The 25,074-nt window shown below is 45.7% G+C and overlaps 1 long non-coding RNA gene across 1 annotated transcript; it reads right to left on the reverse strand.

The window, feature by feature from the left end:
* Positions 1 to 1,101: 1,101 nt before the first annotated feature.
* LOC116523616 lies at positions 1,102 to 23,131 on the reverse strand. Its single transcript, XR_004257091.1, has 3 exons — positions 22,936 to 23,131; positions 13,688 to 13,831; positions 1,102 to 1,264 (listed from the first exon to the last, which is right to left on the reverse strand). It is a non-coding gene; the product is annotated as an uncharacterized LOC116523616 (long non-coding RNA).
* Between the last annotated feature and the right edge of the window lie 1,943 nt (positions 23,132 to 25,074).

The following is a 25,074-nucleotide window of genomic DNA, read 5'->3' on the forward strand; positions in this document are numbered from 1 at the left end:
AGGTAATCCCTTTTTCGTACCAAAGACCGATCCCAGAATGGCTTGGACTGAGTATGTACTCAGTGACCCATGATTTTTTATTACCAAGTACAACTGTGATAGATTCTACAGCTGAAAGGAAGAAAGCCCTTAAAGGGGGAGTTAAGAAATATTCTTGTTTGGGGTTCTAGTGGGGAGGGGGAAGGAATCAAACACTTCTTGGGCTATATCAGGCACTTCCAAGGAAAACTTGGCAGTTTGGTGAAATTCTTGTGAATTGTTGAATCAACCATAAAGAAACCTTTTTATCTAATTTCCAGAGCTGTTCTGGTTGCCTGTGCCTGACATTAATCTAAGGAAGAATCACCGGGAAAGGGCTAACAGAGGAAGAAAGCTGGCTGTGAATGGGCTGAGATGGGTGGCTGGAGGCAAAGAAGGCATGGCCAAGGGTGGAAGCCTGAAGGTCCTAGACCCATTCAGAAACTACTCAGACCCCCTTCACTTTTGTCAATTTTGTTATACTGCAGCCTGATTCTGGAGTTGCTGAAATTCCTTTTTTCCCCTAAAACAAAATTTTAGAAATGTTTGTAAATTTATTAAAAAGAAAAAACTGAAATATCCTATCAGCATAAGTATCCAGATTCTTCACTCAGTACTTTGTTGAAGCATCTTTGGCAGCAATTACAGCCTCCAGTCTTTTTGGGTATGATGCAACAAGCTTTGCACCCCTGGATTGGGGGATTTTCTTTCATTCTTCCTTGCAAATCCTCTCATGCTCAGTCAGGTTGGATGATGACCGCCAGGGGACAGCCATTTTTAGGCCCCTCCAGAGATGCTCATTAGGGTTCAAGTCAGGGCTCTGGTTGGGCCACTCTAGGATATTCACAGTTTTCCCTAAGCCACTGCCCTACCACCTGTCCCCTGTTCCAACCCCACCAGAAACAAATATAGAAAAACACAATTTCTTGAATATTAAGTATGCAATGTATTTTATAGGAACTGAAGAGAATAGGATCATGTATGGCAACTAAATTGACTCTCTAGATATATTTCTAAAATATTAAGAGTCAAAATACAATTATGCAGATCAAACTGAAAGTAAATAGTCACTTACCCTAATGTCTCTATTGTGCATTGTGGATGATTGAGCCCATCGCACAATAGTTCCATTGCTTTGTCATCTGAGTTCTGGCTGTTCAAGTATAACTCTCTCAATCGCTGGTTTTTCCTGAGTACTTCTGCAACATGCCTGCTGCAAGATTCATTCAGGGTACCTATAAAAAAACTATAGTCCAAAATAATCACAATTATTTCTGGAAAAATAATTATGGATTGTTTTTTATAGGAATTCAAGGGAATGAGTGGCAACTGAACCGCTTTTCCTTGGATATATTTTCAAAATATTACTCAATTTGGAATATTTCTGTTCATCAAACTGAAAGGAATAAATGTCGAAGAGAGCAAGGGGGAAAGGCAGGCAAACCCTACCTGCGCACAGCTCATCCTGGTGCTGGAAAGCAGGCAAATGTTGCCTGCACCCTACTACTGATGGGCAGGGGGCAGGGGGTCCACTGGGGGGGGGGGCAGCCAAACTGCCCATTCGGAATCAGGCTGGAGTCCAGGTGCAGAGGCAATGGTGGTGGTGGTGAAAATGAGAAGCCACCGTGGGTAACTGGCAGGCAGCAGTGGGTGGGGGCTTTCCAATTGAACCTCTCACTGTCTTTGCCTCTGCGTCTGGACTCTGGCTTAACTCTGAACAGACAACTGCCCTCCTATTATGCACCACACCATTCTAACCCCCCCTCCACACAACCTACTATCAGCCATGTTTACCATCAATGCACTGATGCCGCCCCTCCCCCAGGAGCAGTGCATAGGCAGCATTTGCCTCCTTTCCCCTCCCAGCTGCACCAGGAGCTGTCCACAGGCGTTGCCAGGATCACTCCATTAAACATTAAACTGAAAGGTATTTGCATTTCATGCTTTAGCTTATTTAATGTACACCCTGGATTATTGAGCCCATTGCACAATAGTTTCATTGTTTTGCCATCATGCCTTTTGAAGGACAGCATTAACTCTCTCAATCTCTGGTCTGTCTTGAATACTTCTGCAAGAGGCCTGTTGCAAGATATTGTCCAGATCTCTCCACCAAGCCTTCAGATGTGAGTTTGAAAAATAACAAATATTGCTTGAAAATCCATCATGCAATGTATTTTATTGGAACTGAAGGGAATGTGATCATAAAGTGCATTCAGCCATGGCCACACCCAGTTCACCTCAAGCCACCTGCCTCAGCCCATTCATAGCCAGCTTTTCTATTCTGCTGGCCCTCCCCAGCAATTCTCTCTGGCCCTCCACTCCTTGCCCTTCAGCTTGGCCCATTCACTGAGACACCGTTTGTCCTGGGTGTTTCACTCCATGGGACAAAAAGCCACCAACCAATCAGGTGGCAGGTGGCAGCGATGGCCCTGGGAAGGGTGACCGAGAGGGTTCAGAGGGGGATGCAATTGTTGATAGGTTATGGAAGAGAGCACGTGGGGAAGGCAGGTAAACCCTACCTGCATGCAGCTCATGCTGGAAGGGGGCAGCAGGCAAATGCTGCCTGTGTGCCTAGTTCTGTTCCTGGTAGGTTAAACCAGCAAATGCTACCTGCACACTACTCCTGATGGTGCAGTGGGTGGGGGAGTGCACAGTGGGGGAGCAGCCAAACTGCCCATTTGGCATCAGGCTGCAGAGGTAATGGTGGTGATGGTTCTTCAATAATGAGAACATCGGAGGTGAGTGTGGACAAATGAGGTGAAACAGCTTTAATTCAAACTCTTTATTAACATTACTATCTAGACCGCAATTGCTTGAAACTATGAATGAAAGGAACAGAGGCTTCCCCATCTGATAGCCCCTTAAATACCCCTCTGTCAGATGGCTTAGCCAATCAGCACCCAGGGCAGCTCCTGCCTATGTAATGGTGTTGAATGGAACTGAATATATAACACCCATTCCCACCTTGTTTGCACATGCGTATTCTTGCAAATACACTGGCCAACGCCGGATTCGGGTTGAATGTCTCAGGTCCCCTCCTGCTGAACTGGTTGGTGAGCTACAAACCAGCAAAGTTTCTTTCACCACCCCCTGAATACCTTCTGGACCACCATGAAGCCTCAAACTGGCCAAAAACAGAGACGAAGATGAAGACGGGCCTAATTCCACAGATGAGTCCTCCGCATCCTTGGTGTAACCAGGGCTGTCATCATTATTGGCAGTCCAGGATCCTCTCACATCTGTGGCAGTACTTGATGGTTCCCCATTGGTCTGCCTTTGGGTCATTTGTGGTTCTTGTTTGTGTCCCTTGGATTGAGGCAAGGTCCCCGGCAATGCAACTGGTCTACATGGAGCTTCCAAATCTGATCATCCACCAATTCTACCCTATAAGAACAGGGTCCAGTTATAGCTGCCACCCTGCCAGGCACTGATAGGGGACCCTGTGATATTCCTCTCATAAAAATGATCCCCTTACTTAAATTCACGGACCATCCCTCCTGAATCCAGAGGTTTTTCTGGGTTATAATTAGGATGTAATCTATCTAAAGGGGTCCTCAGATGTCGTCCCATCAGAATTTCTGCTGGGCTTTCATTAGTATTCTGGCACGGGGCCTATGCTGTATTAACAAGAAATGGTCTACCTTCTCCTGCCAATTCTGAGGTTCCATTTTCACCAGTGCCTCCTTAGCGGTTTAAACCATGCGTTCTGCCAGGCCATTACATGCCAGAAGGAATGGTGAAGTTAGGACATGTCTGATTCCCTGACTTGCCAAGAACCCTTCAAAAACTGTAGAAGTCAATTGGAGCCCATTATCCAAGACCAACAAGTCAGATAGCCCCTGTGTGGCAAAAATCCTGCGTAATGCCCTTATCACTGCCTCAGAAGTGGTGGATGTCACTAAGACAACTTACAATCGTTTCGAGTAAGTGTCAACTAGCACTAGAAATATTTAGCCATGAAACAGCCCTGCAAAATCTATATGTACTCTGGCCTATGGAGTGGAAGGAGTTGTAACATGTCTAATATGCTAGTGCTTAGGGGCAAAGGCACTACTACCCTTTGTCCCCATAACAGACACCCGTTCTGCACTGACAATTCACAACGGAGGTTGGAATATGGAAGGAACTCTTGTCCTATCTGCTCCTGAGGCCACCCCCTCAGGACCCAGCCCAACACCTGGGAAATGACTTGATCCTTAGAGGAATACCTGGCAATGCCCGCAGCTGTAATTGGAAGCTGGAGGTCTTCAATCAGAAGCACCTGATGCTGGAGCTGGGTCTTCAAACGTCTCAGGCAATGGTCATCTGCTTAGTGCATCCGCATGACTGATGTGTTTCCCAGGCCTATATGACGGTTGGTAATCATAGGCGCCCAGGAAAACGGTCCATCAAGTTAGATGGGGTGAAAGAATCTGTGGTTTTTGCTTATCTCCGGCTAGCAAACCCAAGAGTGGTTATAATGCAGAAATGTCGTCCAGAAAGGTAGTTGTGGAACCTTTTACTCCAACCACTATAGCCAGCGCCTCTTTATCCAAGTGGCTATAATTGATTCAGCAGTTGCAAATGTTCTTGAATAAAAAGCTGTAGGATATTCATGGCTGTCAGGCAACAATTGGCTTAGCATCGCCCCCACCCCATAGGGGAAAGCATCACAAGATAAGATCACAGGCAAGGTATCTCTGTATTGGGACAGTACATTATTGGAAACCAATAGCTGCTTAACAGCCCTGAATGCTTGTGTCTCTCATTGACCCCAGATCCATGTTGTTTTTGGTCAAGTAAGCAATGTAGCAGTTCTGCAACTGAGGCTTTATGTGGCAGAAAAATTGTATAAAAATTCAAAAGCCCCAGGAAAGCCTGTTAGCTGGAGTGGGGGCTTCTAAAATAGCCTTGGTCTTAGCTGTAGTAGGATGCAGCCCCTCAGCGTCCACAAGAAACCTCAAAAATTCTACTTGGAGCACTGCTATGTGGCACTTTTGTTTTTTAACTTTGAGTCCCACACTTTGGAATTTTTGCAATATTTTTCTGATATTGGCTAAGAGTGTGGACTGATCAGGGGCAGCAATTAATACATTGTCGAAATATGGTATTACTCCGAGTGTCCCTTGCCTCTCCATCATGCTCTGAAATATTTTCAGTGCCACACTTAGCCCCAAACTGCATCAGAAAGCCCCTCTATGAGTAATAATCATTTGAGCCTCAGCCATTTCATCATCTACCAACAATTGCTGGTAAGCTTGGGCTACGGTAAGTCCAACTTTGCAAAAATGTGCCCCTTTCCTAAAGAGTGCAGCAGGCGCTGCACTACAGGCACTGGGTATGCATTGGCGGGTACCACACAGTTAATTGTGCATTTATAATTGGCGCACAATCTTATAGACCTGTCTGGTTTGATGGGGGTCACAATGGGGGTCTCCCACTTTCCATGTACCACTGGTTCCAGTACCCTCTGCTCTATTAACTTGTCTAATTCAGCGTCCACTCTTGATCTTAATGCGAATGGCACGTGCTGTGGTTTAAGGCGGATAAGGGGCTATTGTGTGATTTAAATTAAAGGAACTGGCTTTCCCTTGTACATCCCCAACTTGCCATCAAAAACAGATATAGGTATTCTTTGTTTTTCCTGCTGATAACCAGCCTGCTGAGTGGCTCTACAAACTTTTGCTATAGGCCCTTTTTGGCCACAATATTTTTTTTTTGATTTTTGATTTTATTGAAATTTGTAGGCCGCCCTTTTCCCTGAGGGGACTCAGGGCGGCTCACATAAAATCAGGGAAGGGGAAATGCAAACAGTAACATAGACACATATAATAAAAACAATAGGCAACATGCATTCATCATTCGGGAGGGGCAACTATCTTCATCCCCAGGCCTGACGGGCTAGCCAGTTCTTCAAGGCTGTGCGGAAGGCCTGGACGGTGGTGAGGGTACGAATCTCCACGGGGAGTTCGTTCCAAAGGGTCGGGGCTACTACTGAGAAGGCCCTCCTCCTTGTGGTTGCCAGCCGACACTGGCTGGCCGATGGAATACGGAGGAGGCCCAATCTGTGTGATCTAATTGGTCGCAGGGAGGTGCATATAGTGTTCTTAAATTTACAGTCAGATCTCAAATGGCTTCCCCCACAACCAAAACAAGTTCTGGAAGTGTATTCAGGGTCATTCTTTTTCGCCCTCCACTCAATCTATGCACATCTTCTTCCTCTTCAGAATTATTTGCTATGTTAGCCTCACTTTGGTGTATAGCTGTGCTTGAAGAGTTATCTGTTTTGGCTGAAGTAATGGGTGTTTGATTTTGAATGAAAGCTAGTGATTGAGTGGACAACTCAGCAGCCCTTGCCTTGTCTAGGGCTGACAAGAAAGTTACCTCAGGCTTGGCTAAAAGGCAGCATTGAAGGTGAAGATCCCTCATACCACACACCAATCCGTCAAGCAATGCATCTTCAAGATCCTTAAACTCACAATATAAAGCAGCAGATCTCAGAGCAGCAACATACTTGTTGATTGACTCCCCCTCCTTCTGATTTCTGTGATAAAAAGCATGTCTTCTAGCAATTTTGGAGGGGGGTGGAGCATAATGAGACTTTAGCTTAGCCATCAAAATCTCCTATGTCACGGTGAGTATAGAATTTGGGGTGCATGGAATTAGCGATTAAACTTCATTTTAGATGAGGCGAGAGGATTTATAATCCTTGCCTCTTTAAGCAAGGAAAGGAAAAGAGAACCAGGTTGTCCTCAGTAGAGGAAAATATGCAAATGTAACAAAGGTTAGAAGGGAGGGAAGGAGGACAGTAGGGAAGTCAGGATGGAGAGGAGAAAGGAGAGGAATAGGAAAGGCAGAAGAAGGGGGGAAGGATAGAGGAGGAAGAGAAAGAAGAGAAGGGAAAGAAGGTGGGAAGAAAGAAGGAGAGAAGAAAGAGAAGAAACTGGGGGAGGAAGGAGGGAGGGAAGAAGAGAGGGTAGTAAAGAGGGAAAGAGGGAGGGAAAGAAAGAGAGAAGGAGTGTTGAAAGGAAGAAAGGAAGGAGGGAGGAAAGGAGGGAGGTTAAGAGAAAAGAAAGGAGGAGGGAAAGAGGAAGGGAAGGAGGGAAGGTATGTGTGAAGGAGGGGGGGATCGAGGGAGGGAAAGGAGGAAAGGAGAAAAGAAAGGAGGGAAGGCAGGGGAGAAGGAAGTAAGGGGGGAGGGAAGAAAAGGGTATGGAAAAGAAGAAATGAGGGAAGAGAAGAGGGAGGGAAGGAATAAGATACCTAACCTTTGATGTTTATAATGATTTGATAGTATGGGAATATCTTGAAATGTAGTTGTATTGTTTTTTACAAGTTATGGATGTTGTATTTTCTTTTTACCAATAAAATCTTTTTTAAAAAATTAAAAAAAAAAAAGAATTTGGGGTTGTAAGAGAGAAGGCTGAATCAAACATCTAAGTTCCACAAATGTTCAAAAAAAGTGCACTTACTATCACTGGACATATCAGTTACTTCGTTAGCCCTGAGAAAACATTTGAACCCAGTAATATAAGATTCCCATGGCTCAGTGTTGGGATTAAAAGGATTGAATGCCAGGAGGACAGACATTGCTAATCTTCTGAGAAGAAGTATGTTAATTTTGGCCCTGAGCAAATTGCATCGCTGACGTGCCTATTTTCTGATTCACTTTATTCTACGGCCTCTGTCCGAACCCCATCCTCATCGCCAGTATTCAATATTGAGAACATCGGAGGTAGGTGTGGACAAATGAGGAGAAACAGCTTTAATTCAAACTCTTTATTAATATTTTTGCATCTTGGAGCGAAGGGAAGGGACGCGACAAGCGGGTATGCAACAGCAACCTTTATTGGGAATAGAGTGTCTGCGATTCAACGTGGCGTGGTTCGCGCCAAACATTTATACCCCCGGGTTTGAACGAGGAGCCAATGGGGCGTCGAGTAGCTCGACCAATCGGGGCGAGGATTGAACCGGCTCCGCCCGGGAACCAATCAGAAAGGGAGTCCTTTATCCCCGCGCTTGTATTTCCCGCGCTAGTATTCAACACCCCTCCCCCCCTAGTCAAGAGTCCCTTTAGGAAGGGCAAACATAGTCTTGTAAGTAGGTGGGACGGCGACGTTCTCGTCCCGACCTTCGTAGCTCCCCGGCGGTTGTCGATGGGGGGGGAACCGCCGGTGGAGGTGTGTCTGTGGCGGGGCGGTGGATCTGCGACGCGGCCTCGTGAGATGGCGCTGGCCCCGTGCCCCGTGCCCAATGTCCATTTGTCCGGGGTGGCGTCTCCGTGGCAACAGGAGTGTCCGACAGTGGCTCCGCGCAGTCTGGTTGGGGTGTAGGTTCAGAGTCTCGATAAGGGCTTCGAAGAAGGGAGTAGCCGGGTGAGGCGCGTCTGTCCGAAAAGTTCGTATCGGCTTGTCCCCCGTTCCCCGGGTAGAGGCGGTCCGTTTGGGGGAAGGTCATCGAGGGTGGCTCGTGCTGAGAGTGGGTGTCTGAGATGCTCGGGCCGTCTGTTTCCGTGGGGAGGCGTCGCCTTAACTGGTCCACGTGGCGCCTCCATTGTGTTCCGTCGGCCAGACCGACCCTGAAGGAACAGGGGCCGGTCAGAGCTGTGATGGTTGCGGGAACCCACCGTGGATCCCCCGAAAAGGAGCGGGCCCATACAGGATCCCCTAACTTAAACGCGTGGGAAGGGAGGGCCCCCAGGTTGCTCGGCAGATCCCCTGCGTAAAGTGGATGGAGCCTGTCTAGGGAGGTTCGCAATCTCCTACCCATCAAGAGCTCCGCGGGGCTTTTATTAGTCGTTGGGCAGGGTATGGAGTGCTGGCTCAAGAGGTAAGCTGCCACTCTTTCTTGCCAGTCGCCCTGGTCCATGCGGCCTAAGGCTTCTTTGGCCGAGCGAACTGCGCGCTCCGCCCGGCCGTTACTAGCTGGGTGATAAGGGGCTGTGGCTGCGTGTCTGATTCCTTGTTCTGCCAGGAATTCTTGGAACGTGGTGGAGGTAAACTGGGGCCCATTATCTGAGACTATCACATCCGGTAACCCATGGGTGGCGAACATCTTACGAAGGGCCCTCACTGTACTCTCTGCTGTGGTGGAGGTCATGATTACCAGCTCCACCCACTTGGAGTAAGCATCGACTACTATCATGAAGTTTCGGCCGTGGAAGGGGCCGGCGAAGTCAATGTGTAAACAGGACCATGGGCCTCTAGGGATTTCCCACTCCCGGGGGGCGGCTGTGGGGGGATTCGGCCTAGAGTTTTGGCAGATCCTGCAGCGGCCTACGTAGTCTGCAATTTCCGAATCTAGCAAGGGCCACCACACATAGCTACGGGCTAAGGCTTTCATTCGCGCTATGCCTGGGTGGTTTTTGTGGAGTGCGGGCAGGATTCGTGCCCGCAGGGCTGTGGGGATCACTACCCTATCCCCCCAGACAAGACAACCCCCGTGTATGGCGAGTTCTGCTTGTCGTGCTTTAAATGGTCGGAATCCTTCCGCTACCTTTTCCGTGGGCCAACCCCTCAAGACCCATGAAGCTACTTGGGATAGGACGGGGTCAGCCTTGGTGCAAGCTGCGACGTCCGCGGCAGAGACGGGGAGGTCGGATTCGGCGATGGACAAAATAGAGAGAGCGGGCACGCGGGCAGTGTCCGTCTCTGGCAAGGGGCAGCGGCTCAGGGCGTCTGCGTGCCCTAGCTGCTTACCCGGACGGTATAACAGCGTATACGAATACGCCGTTAGGAACTCCGTCCAGCGTGTCATGCGGGGAGACAAAATGGGGGGGGTTGGCTTGTCGCCTGCCAGTAGTCCCAGGAGTGGCTTGTGATCCGTGACAAGGGTGAAATTCCTACCATAGAGGTAGTCATGGAACCGCTTAATGCCGGATACTGCAGCCAGGGCTTCTTTATCGATTTGGCTGTAGTTCCGCTCCGTGGAGGAGAGTGTCCGGGAATAGAAGGCTATGGGGGCCTCTGAGCCGTTCGGGAGGGCATGGCTCAGGACCGCCCCTATGCCATAGGGAGAGGCGTCGCAAGTCAGAACTAGGGGCATCCTATCGCTATATTGAATTAGTACTGCCGATGAGGTCAAAATGTCTTTTATAGCCGCGAACGCGTGCGCTTCACGGCTACCCCATTGCCAGGCCGCTGACCGGTCAAGCAGTCGGTGTAGCGGCTCAGCTAGCGACGCCTTGTGGGGAATAAACGGGGCGTAGAAATTTAAAAGCCCCAGGAACGCCTGCAATTCCGCCCTAGAGGTGGGTGCAGGTGCGTTTTTGATGGCGGCAACTTTGGAAGGAGTGGGGTGGATGCCTTGGGCATCAATGAGGAACCCCAAGAATTCTACTTTGGAAACAGCAATTTCGCATTTGCTGCGCTTTAGTTTCAGTCCTGCCTCCCTAAAACGTGTGAGGACCTCCCGCAGTATTTTCAGGAGTTCCGAGTGGCTGGGGGCTGCGACCAGGACGTCATCGAAGTAGGGCACGACGCCTGGGAGCCCGTGGAGCAACCGCTCCATGAGGCTCTGGAAAATCCCCGGGGCAACCGAAACGCCGAATTGGAGGCGGCGGCAACGGAAGGCCCCGCGGTGGGTGACGATGGTCTGGGCTGTAGCCGCATCGTCATCTACGGGAAGCTGCTGGTAGGCCTGTGCCATATCTAGCTTGGCGAAAATGCGGCCTTGCCCTAAGGAGTGGAGTAGGTGTTGCACTATGGGGACCAGATATGGATTTGCCTGCAGGGCCAAGTTGATGGTCGACTTGTAGTCGGCACATATTCTCACCGATCCGTCGGGTTTGACCGGGAGGACTATGGGGGTTTCCCAACGGGCGTGATCTACGGGCTCGATTACCCCCTGCTCTATGAGCTTATCAAGTTCAGCGTCTACCTTTGCTCTCAATGCGAAGGGGACCCTGCGTGCCTTCAGCCTAATGGGAGCGACCTGGGGATCGAGGCAGAGGGAAATGGGGGTGCCCTTATAACAGCCCAATTTCCCATCGAACACATCTGCGAACTCGTCTAGAACGCTATCTACGGTGAGGGGAACTACCCTGTGCACCCCCTCTATGGTGAGGCCCAAGGCGGGAAACCAATCCAACCCAAGAAGGGCGGGCAGATCGTTCCTGACGATTAGAACTGGGAGTTTCCCCTTAAAATCTCCGTATTCTACTCGGATGTGGAATATTCCTGCCGTGGGAATCCCATTTCCCTGATAGTCTAGGAGGGAGACCCCGACGGGGCGCAACTTCTCTGGGGAACCCCGGGACAAAGGCGGGAAAACTGGGCCCAAGATAGGAGAGAACGGGAAGACCCGGAGTCCACCTCCATTCTACAAAGCTGACCTTCGAGTCGGACGGCGGTGCTGATTTTGCGATCGCCGGCGGGAACGTGGGAAGCCTGGTAGACCACGCAGTCGGCGCTGGAGGGCTGGTAGGTTGAGTGGCAGTCCTCAGCTCGCCTCGCAGGACGTGGCTGTTGGCGGCGTTGCGGTGCCTGGCGCTGGTCGCTGGGCTGCATGAACGATGGGGCTGGCACGAGAGCCCGGCAGACCCTGGCGAGGTGTCCTTCTCCTCGGCAGCGGTGGCAGACGGCAGAACGGAACGGGCAGGATGCGCGGCTGTGGCGGCCGCCGCATCCGCGGCAAGGTGCGTTTGAGACTGGCTGAGCTGGCGTCGGTGGTTGCTGGTGTGGCTTCCGCTTCGGCTGCGTCCTCATTTGTCCGACGGTTTCCTCCTCCTCGTCTTCAGCAGGAGAGAGGTCGTCGACGAGGTTCGTCTGGGTGGAAGGCCCCGCGGCGGTTTGTGCGGGGGTTTTCAGCTGGAGGCGTTCGATGTCGGCCGTGGATTGTTCGGAGAGCTCTGCTGCTCGCGCGGTCTCCACGGCTTGCACCAAGGTGATTTTGTGGTTCCGGAGCATGCGGCTGCGCAAATGTGCGTCGCGGACCCCGCATACAAACTGCTCTACGAGGTTCTCCTCCAGGTCTGCAAAATCGCACTGGGCGGCCACGGTGCGCAAAGCCTCTAGGAACTGGCTGATGGATTCGTTGGGCTTCTGCACTCGGCGGCGGAAGGTGAAGCGGCGTGCGATCAGAGAGGGTGAGGGAGCGTAGTGGTTCCTCAGCCTGGACATCAGCTCGTCCCACCCAAGTTTGTAGGCTGGCCTCGGGGCGGCCAGGGCTCTCGCAGAGGCGAACATGGAAGGCTCACAGCAAGACAAGAAGAAACTGCATTTCTCCTCGTCGGTCTGTGCCTGGTTCCTCGATGCGATTAAGTAGCACTCAAAACGCTCCATGAAGCCGTCCCATGATTCTCCGGCAGATCCGAATGGCGCGAAAGGAGGAAGCGCTGATGCCATCGTGGTGTGGAGCCAGAGAGGGGGAGGAAGAGGGCGGAGAAATTTTTTGCGTTCGCTGCCGGAGTTCTCAGCCTGAGATAGCGTTCGTGCTGATTCAGACGCGGTGGCAGCTGGCTCGTTCTCCTCCGTGGTCGCGGGAATCGGAATCCCACCTTCGTCGCCAGTTTTGCATCTTGGAGCGAAGGGAAGGGACGCGACAAGCGGGTATGCAACAGCAACCTTTATTGGGAATAGAGTGTCTGCGATTCAACGTGGCGTGGTTCGCGCCAAACATTTATACCCCCGGGTTTGAACGAGGAGCCAATGGGGCGTCGAGTAGCTCGACCAATCGGGGCGAGGATTGAACCGGCTCCGCCCGGGAACCAATCAGAAAGGGAGTCCTTTATCCCCGCGCTTGTATTTCCCGCGCTAGTATTCAACAAATATTATTAACTAGACCGCAACTGCTTGAAACTATGAACGAATGGAACAGAGGCTTCCCTGTCTGACAGCTCCTTAACTACCCCTCTGTCAGGGGTACTTGAGCTGAGCTGAAGAGGAAGGGTTGGAGGCCCAGAGTCCCATTGGCCAGGGAGAATCACCGGGAAAGGGCCAGCAGAGGAAGACAGCTGGCTGTGAATGGGCTGAGGTGTGTGGCTGGAGGCAAAAGAAGCATGGCCAAGGGTGGGAGCCTGAAGGTCCTAGACCCATTTAGATTACCCACTTCACTTTTGTCAATATTGTTATGCTGCAGCCTGATTCTATAACTGTTGAAATTAATTTGTTTCTCATTAATCTACACTCAATACTGCATTAGGACAAAGAGATTTTTTTAAAGAAATATTTGTAAATTTATTAAAAAGAAAAAACTGAAATATCCCATCGGCATAAGTATCCAGACTCTTAACCCAGTACTTTGTTGAAGGCTCTTTGGTAGTAATTTCAGCCTCAATTCTTTTTGGGTCTGATGCAACAAGCGTTGCACATCTGGATTGGGGGATTTTCTATCATTCCTTGCAAACCCTCTCATGCTCAGCCAGGTTTGATGATGACGGGCAATGGAAGGCGATTTTCAGGTCCCTCCAGAGATGATCATTAGGGTTCAAGTCAGGGCTCTGGTTGGGCCACTCTAGGACATTCACAGAATTTTCCCTAAGCCACTGCCCTGCCCCCTGTCCCCCCTCCAAGCTGCTCCAGAAACATATATGAAAAATTATAATTTCTTGAATATCAAGTATGCAATGTATTTTATAGGAACTGAGAAGAGGACCATGTATGACAACTGAATTTATTCTAGATATATTTCTAAAATATTAACAGCCAAAAAACACATATGCAGATCAATCTGAAAGTAAATAGTCACTTACATTAATGTCTCTATTGTGCATTGTGGATGTTTGAGCTCATCACACAATAGTTCCATTGTTTTGTCATCTGGTATGAAGTAAATATGGAACTTTCTCAATCTCTGGTTTTTCCTGAGTACTTCTGCAACATTTGTGTTAATCAAACTGAAAGGAATAAATGTTGACATATTGTAGTATTATAAGAAATTCACATATTCATTTGTTACAATTTTGATTGAAAAATTATTCACATATTATATTTTCTAAAATGAAATTGTTTAGGTTAAATATCGTACTGCGGGTAAAGAGAAAGGAAAAAATAGTGTCTTATATTGGCACACCTGTTTGTTGTTCAGTTAAATATTAAATATTAAATAGGATTTGTATCCAAGTTGCTTTTGCCAATACCAGAGCATGTATATATTATTAAACAATATCCATTTACATTTCCTTGTTGTTATTACAATAGGCTAAAAATCATTTACTATTTATGTCCCATCTCCTCTCGTCAGATCCAGAAAAAAAACCTTACGCCTTTATGACAAGATCTAAATAAAAATTTGTTAATAAAATTTATAGATCTTTTTCCCAGATCGCAATTTGTAATTTAAATCCAAATTTCTTTTACTAGTTTGCCAGTACATGTATATATCATTAAGCTGTATCCATTATCACTTCATTATTGTTATTATAGTTAATTATTTGTTAACAAATAAACATTTAATAACAATCTAAAACAATCTAAGAATTACTAAATTCCTACATATTGATCACTAAAATCAACTATTTTTTTATTATCAACTTTCATTTTCAACCTGTATCTTTCCAGTAACAAAACAATCTTATCTCTCTTGCCAATTATGGTGTCAGTCTTATTTTTATCTCCTTTATAAGGATTTTATAAACTTCTCTCCACACTTTGTTGCTTGAAGGATCTCTCAGGTAATCTCGTTGCCCTCCAGCTGTTACTAAAATTAGCTTGTCAATTGTGCTTCTGAAAGAATTCCTCCTCTTAAATCCATGATCATTATCATTTCTTTTTCTTCTGTATCTTGGAATCTGGGGTAGGGCTCAAATTCCATTTTCCATATTCCCTTCTTTCCACTTTCACCCACATTTGCTCCATTAATAAATTCATCTATTGTCTTGTCTTTATCTTCTATGTCTTCATTCTCCCCTTTAATTTTTGGGGCTTCAACCATTTCATCTTTTGCTGTGAGGAAGACTAGTCTTTCCAACTTCTTCTCAATTCTCCCATATCTTTCCAATAGATTTTGAAATCCAGTCAAGATATTTTGGAATTTTAAGGTTTTCTCATCTGAATATTGATCCATGTCCAAAAAACAAAGGAAAGAGAAAACAAACTAATAACCACTGCCACTCTAGCTTTCCAGGCCTCTTTTATTTTATTTTTTTAAGTTGACTTGAACACAAGATCTTTTATGCTCTTCAAAGGAGAAGGGTTTTGTTTGTTTTTTCCCCTTTCTCTCCCCTGCCAAAAAAGTTCTCAAAGGCACCTGTGAAAACAATTCATGCCCTTGGCTTTTTATCAGTTTCTGTAAACAAGTTGCAAACCCTTCAGCTACAAAGTCAGAAGGAAAGAGAAGAGATATGTTGTTTCAAAAACTCCAGCCTCTGACCTCCAGCCTCTGAGTGGCAGTGTTGCTACTTTTCACTTTCTAATATTTATCTCTGGCTTATAGGAAACAAAGTTCTTTAAATTTCTTCAATGGATTTTAATAACAAGTAAAAGGAAGAATTGTTAAAATAAAAAGGAAGGTTTTAATCCAAAAGTCAAAAAATAAAGCAACAAAAGGCAGAAGAAAAAAAATCAATCTGTTCACTTTAAGAGGAGAAATGAGAAATGTTATGAGCACTTCAATCCACAAAGTATAATTACAAAGAAAAAAAAGCTTTTCAAAGCAATCCAGTATGAATTAAATTAGCCGCTTAATTCTTTTGCTTAAGGATCTAATTTGGCTTAAGAAAAGTTTCTTTGGGCAGTCTTTCCCAAAATAGAAAAAAATGGCTCACCAGATGGACTCACTTTCTCTTTTCACTTCCTTCCTTCCAGAGCCGTCACAACTTCATCAGCCTGGGGGCTGCCTGTTTACTTCCGGCTTGAAGAGCTTCCCTTGGGTCTATCAGGGACTTTGTGATATCCCTGAGACCAGCAAGGCTTCATCTTCCTGATCACTGTCTCTGCGGGATGGTTTAGGTCGCAATGGACCGTCCAGCAGCAAAAGTATCAATGACTGTCTTGGAGTATCGAGACCGCACGTTGTGACATCACGACATTGGCTCCTCCTTCCAGGCATTCCTCGGAATTCTTAACTTCTACAGCGTCTTTCTTAAACAGAAAGCTACTGTCTCTGAGCCTTTGCATTGGCTCCTCAGCAAGAAGGCAAAGTGGACGTGGGGCCAAGTTGAAGCTGCCGCATTTGCCATGGCTGCTCTCAGCGGACATGTTCCTGGTCCAGTACAACAGATTCTGCCACTTGTGCTGACTTGTGATGCCTCTCCATTTGGCGTCGGAGTGGTCCTCAGCCAACGCATGCCCAATGGAACCAAGGCCCCCATCGGCTACTACTCGAGGGCTCTGTCAGCTGCCAAGCGGAACTACAGCCAACTGGACTGTGAGACTCTGGCTGTGGTAGCTGGTGTGAAGAGGTTCCATGAGTACCTCTATGGCCATGAGTTTGAAATCATCACAGACCATAAGCCGCTTTTGGGGCTCTTGGCTGGGGACTGGTCTACTCCAGCATCGCTGTTGCCACGAATGACTTGCTGGACTATTTTCATGGCAGCCTACAGCTACCACCTTGTTCATCGGCTGGGCATCACCTTGGGGCATGCTGACGCCCTCAGCTGGTGCCCTCTACTCAAACTGCTTGCCGATCCAATCCCTGAGTCCCCGGTCCTGCTCACTGACTGTCTTGAGGCTGGCCCGGGCTCTTCCAGAGAGGTTGCCCATCACTCAGCGAGAGACTGAACTCTTATATAGGTTTTGAACTGGGTGTTGAGGCCCAATTGGGCCTGAATTTAAAATGTTTGTAACTAAAAGGGATGAACTGTCTGTTGTAAATGGTTGTATACTGTGGGGGGACCAAGTCATTGTTCCAACCAAACTGCGGGTTGCAGTAATAGGGCCTTACATGTAGGGCATCCGGGAATTGTGCAGATGAAATCTTTGGCTAGGGGTTATGTGTGGTGGCCTAATATGGATAGACAGATTGAAGAGTGGGTGGCTTCCTGCACACCATTCCAGGAGTCCAGTCCAGCTTCCCCAGAGGTACCCGCTAAGGAATGGGAACAACCTCATTCACCCTGGTTGAGGGTGCACATTGACTTTTCTGGTCCTGTTCACAGCCTAGTCTTCATGGCAGTTGTGGACACTTACTTGAAATGGTTAGAGATAGTCCTCATGCCTGTTACCACAGCAGAAGCAGTTATCAAGGCACTACGGAGACTTTTCTCCACTGACGGCCTGCCCAACATCCTTGTCTCTGACAACAGGCCCCAATTTATGGCCATGCAATTCAAGACTTACTTAGCTTCCCAGGGAATCAGGCATGCCCTAGTCGCTCCATTTCATCAGGCCAGTAATGGACAGGCAGAGAGAATGGTGCGATCTGCAAAATAAGCCCTATTTGGATGGATGGAGCTGGGAGATTGGCAAACATGGGTAGACCAATTCCTCTTTTACCATGTAAAAGAGGAATTGCTCATCACGCCAAGTGCAACCACTGGCAGAAGCCCTGCCGAGCTTCTGATTGGTCACCGGCTAAGATCGCCCTTAGACCGACTACACCCAAACTACTCTGCTGTGACACCCCCTGATTCGACTGGCAAACTTAAACACTTTAGCATAGGGGATCGAGTTTACACCCACAACTATGCTGGGGAGGATTCTCTGGATTCCTGCCACTGTTACAGGAATTACCAGACCTCACTCTTACCAGTTAAGAGCTCAAGGACAGTAGAATTTGGAAGCGGCACACTGATCAACTCCGAGGCAGCATAACCCAATCCTATCTTAGGCAACCAGAGGTAACTCCTGCACGAGTTAGCCAAAGCCCTACACAAAAGGAGCATGAATTCACTCCTTCCACAGACTACTCAAGCCTGAAGGTACCGGGTTACTTATCTGGTGAGATTCCAGGGCTGCAGCAAGTTCCGAGCAAACTGGCTCCAGAAATTCCAGCGGTGTCCTGTAGAAAGTTCCTGGAGCTTCCACCAGGCAAAGCCAGAGAGACATCAGGTCCATCCGACCTGACTAAAGTTCCAGCACTGACTGAACTGTGCAGGTCAGAGAGAGTCACTAGAAAACCCACCCACCTGGGTGAGTATGTAACCAGCTGGATCAGCCCAACTAAGAGGGGAGGGGTGTTACATACTGACAGACAGTATGGCTGTTTCCACCAAGGTCCTCTGATTCAGTGGGAAACACATTCAAATGTGATTGGTCAAAACACCTGACAGCTCCCGGGGAAGAAGGCGGGGCTTAGCAGTGAGAAGATGGAGTTTCAGGCTACTCCTGAAATTTCTCTATTCCGAAGGATTTTTGGACGAGTCATTGGACTCTAGCTGTCCCGTAGAAGACAGTGAAAGATGAGGGGAGATCCAGTGACCTCAGAGACGATCGCAAAGTCTCTGGGGGGTGTTGGAATTAACCCCACTTGCCAATTCCTTTTTGGATTAGCTGCATGCTAACTGAAACTGCAGGTGCCCCTAAGAATGGTTTGAGTGGATTCACCTGGTAAGCTGATTTTATTACTCAAAGAGAGACAGTCCGCACTAAAATCTAAGCTAATTGAAACCAAAGAACAGAAGAATCCAGCAGCGAATCGGCTTTTTTTTTAATGGATTTATGGCTGGTGGTTACTCTACTTCTTAAATGTTTTGAATGCTGTCTACGTGGATAAAGGAAAGTTTACTTTACTTCAATACTTCCTCACGGTTCTCCTTAAGTGGGCTGTAAACCAATTTATTATAATTTGGCTTCTTACAACCTGACACTTTTATTGCTTGGCTGTGTTAGTTTAAGACCAGATAAGACTGCATAGCTCCCAGCGTGTCCTTAATTTCATCTGCGTCACATCATGGCGTCTCTACTTGCTCCAAGTAATTCATTCCAAAAGATTTTCTCCGTCTTTCAGAAGTTGTTTGATACTTATGAAAAATCTGAAAAAATATCTGGGAAAAAACTGGACTATTTGTTATCTTTAACACTAAAATATGAAGGAAAGAGTCAGGATGTTGAATGTTTGAATGCTCCTGAAATTCAAATGAAGAATGTCATTTCTCAACTTGCTGACACGCCAGCCGTCTGTTCTACTTCGGAGGCAGAAAGAGAAAGAGATGCAACGTTTGAAAGAAAAAGAGCCACACAGAAAACTTCGGAGGCAGAAAGAGGAGGGGGAACCATACAGAAAATTTATTTCAAAAGACAGAGCGTAGAAGGAATGAGAAACATTAAAGAATCTGTACTTTATGAAACATTATCTGCAAAAATTTTGACACCACCTTTGAAAATTCAGGACAAATTGAATGGAATATACGAAGGACAACATTATTACATCAGAGGCAACCTAAGCAAAAAGGTGCGAATATATTTCTGCTTGGACTTGCCTATAAAAACGTTTGGGGAATTTGTTTTAAGAATGGTAAGAGGACTTTGCTATTGGAGAGACATAGGCTGATAGATTGAAGAATACAATTGAAAACTAGCTAAATCTAATTACTCTTATTTGTAATAGATATAGCTGAATAATAATTGATATTGATAGTAATGTATATAATGTGGAGTTGATATGATAAATAATAATTGGATATGAGAAAGGAAGGTTGGAAATATTTTTGGATTATATATAAAGGGTTTTAATTATAATAATTATTACTATTATAAAATAAAATATATACAGTTAAATGTTAACTAATATGGGGAAAATGTTATGATATATGATATAACTATATAAAGAAGGGAGAATGATAATAAATTATACTGTATGGAAGATGGAATCTTTGGTATTAAATACTATGGATGTTCAGCTAAAATAGGATATGAGGATTTGATGTTAATAGAGGATTTTACAAACAAGTAATGAAATGTCAGCATGTGTCTATGGATTAATTCTTTGGCATAGTTAAGGATGAAGGATGTTTAAACAACTATAGTCAATTAAAAGTGGAGGTATAATGATGTTACTATGGTAAACATTTGAGTTAAGATATTCAAATTAATATGAAATAATGGAAGAGATGCACCAAAACATGTTGTAACCAGCTGATATACTTTTTTTTTGATGATATATACCTGTGTTCATTTTTCCCCCCTTTTTTTTGTTTTGTCTTTTTTTTATTCCCTGCCTTGTCTTTTTTTGTTGTTGTTGTCTTTTTTTGCTCTCTTTTTTGTGTGTTTCTTTTTATTTTTTATTTTTTCCCACTGGTGTGGGTATGTATTGTTTAAGAATATTATTATTATTAATATCTTTAAATAGTAATTACAGTCAAATGAAAATGGATATATGATGATGGTGATATGTATGAATATCTGAGTCAAAATGCTTGAGTTATGTTTGTTGACTGTGGAGGAGATGTACCAAAGTTTATTTGTGATCGACTGATACGCTTTTTATAGCATGTAAAGAAAGATGTTGTACTTGTTTCAAATTAAAAATAAAAAAAATTTAATTAAAAAAAAAAAAAACACCTGACAGCTCCCTATAAAAGGGCTGCTGCCAGACAGAGTCTTTGCTGGATTGTACATAGTTGTCATTTAATAAAGAGTTGTTGTTGCTAAAGCCTGAGTCTTGCCTCTTCCATTCACCTGATCTAACATCCTTAGTCATGTGATTATGATCTGGGTACTTGGCAACACTTATAAAAAGTGGTCCAATGTCTTATAATCTTGTTATTGCCAATTTCATTGTTTCCCACCAGCTTCCCCAGAAAGTCCATGCAGAACCCAGCAGGAAAGATCACACATCATTTCTGTCTACCATGGGGACTTGGCATGGAGGTTTTTCATCCAGCCTACAGAGACAAATGGCTTCCCTGTCATCTCTAGGGACTCACTGGAAATAATTCCTGGTCCCAATCCTGTTTGGACAAGAGGGAAGCCCCCTGATTCTGACAGGTGACTGAAAAAACTGCCTGCTTTTGAAAATCCTCCCTGGTTGAAAATCTTTCCTGGATATCAGCAGGGAGGTTTTTCAGCCAGTCCCCAGAGCAAAGTGGCTTCTCTGTTGATTTTACCCTTGTTGTTTAGCCTTCACCTCCCCATTTGCTAGGCATCTAAAACTGCACTCTCTTCACAAAACTTTCTGAAGATAGGGTAGCTTGAGGCGTATGTAGGACATGTTTGCTAAGAAGTTGGGTCTGAAAAATAATTAAAAACACAATGAGGTGTTTGATGCAAAAGGTTAAAAATTGATTGGGAAAAGAATTGGGCAGGAAATTGGGAGAGAAAATAGCTGTGGGAATGAATGCTTGCTGAATCTGCCTGGGCACACTGTGCAGTTCTAGGGCTGCTTGCCAACCTACAAGGCAGAGGCCAGGACAGTAAAAAGAACAGTGGTGGAAGGGAAATAGGTGAAGGGATTTGGAGATGGTCCCTTTTTCTTACCGAAGACTGATCCTAGAATGGCTTGGACAGGATGGATACTCAGTGACACATGATTTCTGGTTAACAACTACAACTGTGATAGATCCTACAGCTGAAAGGAAGAAAGCCCTTAAAGGATGAGTTAAGAAATATTCTTGCTGGGGGCTGGGGATGGCAGAAATGAACAACAAATGGACCATTTTTGCCCCCAGCCCCAGCAGCACTCTATAAGCCTCCATAAGGCTATGCATGCATTTTTTGGACAAAAAAACGGGCCTGTTTTTCACAGAAAATGGCCCTTTTTTTGCTTGGTTTTGGCCCTCCCACCCCCCAGGAGCACTCTGCAAGCCCCCCCAAGGCTATTCATGCCTTTTTTGGAGAAAATGGGCCATTTTGGGGAGGTTTGCAGAGTGCAAAAACTTTTTTTCCCCTTTTGGAAAGCTCTTTAACTGATTGATGAGAATTACATTGATCAAGTGCTGTGTCAGCAGAAACACCTACCTATCTTCTCTCTCTCTCTCTCTCTCTCTCTCTCTCTCTCTCTCTCTCCCTACACACTCTCTCTCCCTACCTACCTACTGTATTTCTCTATTTCTCTCTCTCTATCCCTTTATCTACCTACGTACCTACTCTCTCTCTCTCTCTCCCTATCTGCTGTATTTCTCTCTCTCTCTCTCTCTATTTCTCTCTATCCCTCTACCTCCCAACCTACCTACTCTCTCGCTCTCTCCCTATTGTAATTCAATCTCTATTTCTTCCTATTTCTTTTTCTATACTTCTACCTACCTACCTACACACACACTCTCTCTATCTCTCTCTATTTCTCTCTCTCCCCCCCTTTATCTACCTACCTAACTACTCTCATTCTCCCTACTTACCCACTGTATTTCTATCTCTTTCTCTCCATATATATCTCTCTATTTACCTACCTACTTTTTTTTACTTGCCTCTTCAAAACCCTGGTGCATCTTATACTCCGGTGAGTCTTATACTCCAAAAAATACGGTACTCAGACTATTTCACTTTTATTTTTTATGCAGCAGCCTGATGCTATAGTTGTTGAAATTCATTTTTTCTGACTAATCTACACTCAATACTGCATAATGACGAAAAGAAAACACAATTATAGAAATGTCTGTAAATTTATTAAAAAGAAAAAACTGCAATATCCCATTGGCATAAGTATCCAGACTCTTCACTCAGTACTTCGTTGAAGCATCTTTGGCAGCAATTGCAGCCTCCAGTTTTTTGGGTATGATGCAAAAAGCTTTGCACACCTGGATTGGGGGATTTTCTGTTATTCTTCCTTGCAAATGTTCTGATGCTCAGTCAGGTTGGATGACAACAGTGGATAGCCATTTTCAGGTCCCTCCAAAGATGCTCATTAGGGTTCAAGTCAGGGCTCCGGTTGGGCCACTCTAGGACATTCACAGAGTTTTCCATAAGCCACTGCCCTGCCGCCTGTCCCCTCTCCCAGCCCCACCAGAAAAAGTATGAAAAATTACAATTATTTCTTGAATATCAAGTATGCAATGTATTTTACAGGACCTGAAGAGAATAGGGCCATTTATGGCAACTGAATTGACTCTCTAGATATATTTCTAAAATATTAAAAGCCAAAACACACTTATGCAGATCAAACTGAAAGTAAATAGACACTTACTCTAATGTCTCTATTGTGCATTGTGGATGTTTGAGCCCATCACACAATAGTTTCATTGCTTTGTCATCTGGGCTATGCATGTGAAAGTGTAACTCTCTCAATCTCTGGTTTGTCCTGAGTACTTCTGCAAGATACTTGCCGCAACATTTAGTCAGAATCCCTCCATCAAGCCTCCAAAGCAGAGTATGAAAAATAACAATTATTTCTTGAAAAAGAAACATAGAATATATTTTCATAGGACTTCAAGGGACTGTGATTAAGTAAGGAAATTGAATTGCCTCACCCTGGATATATTTCCAGAAAAATAATAATTAAACAGTGGTTGTACAGATCAAACTGAAAGTTATTTGCATTTCATACTTTAGCTTCTTTAATGTACACTCTGGATTATTGAGCCCATTGCAAAATAGTTTCATTGCTTTGTCATCATGGCTTTTGAAGGACAGCTCTAACTCTCTCAATCTCTGGTTTGTCTTGAATACTTCTGCAAGAGGCCTGCTGCAGGATATTGTCCCGATCTCTCCACCAAGCCTTCAGACTTGAGTTTGAAAAATTACAAGTATATCTGGAGAATCCATCATGCAATGTATTTTATTGGAACTGAAGGGAATGTGATCATATGGTGCATTCAGAATGGATCAGGACCTTTAGGCTCCCACCCTTGGCCGCACCCAGTTCATGTCAAGCTACCTGTCTCAGCCCATTCACAGCCAACATTTCTATACCGCTGGCCCTCCCCCAGCGATTTTCTCTGGCCCTCCACCCCTTGCCCTTCAGCTTGGCCCATTCACTGAGACACCGTTTGTCCCTGTTGTTTCACTCAATGGAATTAAAAGCCACCAGCCAATCAGGTGGAGAGTGACAACTATGTTCCTGGGAAGGGTGACTGAGAGGGCTCAGAGGGGGATGCGATTGTTGACAGGTTACAGAAGAGAGGAGGGGGGAAGGCAGGCAAACCCTACCTGCGCGCAGCTCATGATGATGGTGGGAGGGGGAAGCAGACAAAGGCTGCCTTCCCTTGATCCTGGAGGTTGAGGGCAGCAGGCAAATTCTGCTTGTGTGCCCGGTGCTGATGCTGGTAGGGGAAAACAGACAAATGCTGCCTACACACTGCTCCTAGTATTGTGGGGAAGGGGTGCACAGTGGGGGAGCAGCCAAACCACCCATTTGGCATGAGGCTGGAGTCCAGGTGCAGAGGCAATGGTGGTGATGGTGGTGAAAATGAGAAACCACCATGGGCAACAGGTAGGCAGCAGTAGATGGTAGATGGGCCGAGATGCCCATTTGCCAGGGAGAATCACCGGAAAAGGGCCAGCAGAGAAAGAAAGCTGGCTGTGAATGGGCTGAGGTGGGTGGCTGGAGGCAAAGGAGGCATGGCCAAGGGTGGAAGTCTGAAGGTCCTAGACCCATTCAGAAATTACTCAGACCCCCTTCACTTTTGTCAATTTTTTTATGCTGCAGCCCGATTCTATAATAGTTGAAATTCATTTTTTTCCTCATTAATCTACACTTAATACTGCATTATGACAAACATTTTTTTTTAAAATGTCTGTAAATTTATTGAAAAGAAAGAACTGAAATATCCCATTGGCATAAGTACCCAGACTCTTAACCCAGTACTTTGTTGAAGCATCTTTGGCAGCTATTACAGTCTTTTTGGGTATGTTGCAAGAAGCTTTGCACACCTGGATTGGGGGATTTTCTGTCATTCTTCCTTGCAAATGCTCTCATGCTCAGTCAGGTTAGGAACTGATAATAGGACCATGTATGGCAACTGAATTGACTCTCTAGATACATTTCTAAAATATTATCAGGCAAAAGACACGTATGCAGATCAAACTGAAAGTAAATAGTCACTTACCATAATGTCTCTATTGTGCATTGTGGATGTTTGAGCCCATCGCACAATAGTTTAATTGCTTTTTCAACTGGGTACTCAATGTGCAAGCGTAACGTTCTCAATCTCTGGTTTTTCCTGAGTACTTCTGCAAAATGCCTGCTGCAAGATTCAGTCAGCATCTCTCCACCAAGTCTGCAGTCCAAAATAATCACAATTATTTCTTGAAAAATAATCATGGATTGTATTTTTATAGGAATTCAAGGGCATGTATTTATGGCAACTGAACTGCTTTTCCTTGG

The sequence above is a fragment of the Thamnophis elegans genome, unplaced genomic scaffold, assembly GCF_009769535.1.
Source record: "Thamnophis elegans isolate rThaEle1 unplaced genomic scaffold, rThaEle1.pri scaffold_62_arrow_ctg1, whole genome shotgun sequence".
In the NCBI taxonomy this organism is placed as follows: Eukaryota; Metazoa; Chordata; class Lepidosauria; order Squamata; family Colubridae; genus Thamnophis; species Thamnophis elegans.